Genomic DNA, 599 nt, shown 5'->3' on the forward strand with positions numbered 1-599 from the left:
CCACAAAATAGTAAAACAGTGAGCTTATTGATACACTGCTACAATCACATAGCGATATTACAAGAGAAAATTGGTTCACTTTCAGCAACCCTGATCCTTGTGGGTTCCGGGTCTAAGAGACGGTGAAGGTACAAGTGTGTTCGTTGCTATCTTTCCTTAAATTTTCTATATTTGTCGATGTGATGACGCAAATGGAGGTTTAAAAATTGCATCACTTATTTTATCACTTTAATAAGACACTGTTGCTGTAGTTACTAATATGATATCACAACCGAAAATTATTATCATTTTTTAAAAAGATGGAATGCACTTAGATGAATGCATTTTTGTGTATGAAAATAGAAATGATAATAAACGAATACTGTCTCAAGTGTTAAATTAATGGACGCCCCAAATTAATGCATATCACATTGCCACATTAAAATGCAAATGTTATATGAAGATATAACCGATGATTACATTTTTACCAATAGTTCCCAAAGATATTTTGGCTTTGGTTATTGAAGTAGCGTGAACATTATATTCGCGTTTTGATTAAACAAAAGCAAGAGAACATTATTAAAGTATTTTTTGCCATAAAATCGCATTTACACACACAA

Source organism: Penaeus monodon, chromosome 33, assembly GCF_015228065.2.
Source record: "Penaeus monodon isolate SGIC_2016 chromosome 33, NSTDA_Pmon_1, whole genome shotgun sequence".
NCBI classification, from domain to species: domain Eukaryota; kingdom Metazoa; phylum Arthropoda; class Malacostraca; order Decapoda; family Penaeidae; genus Penaeus; species Penaeus monodon.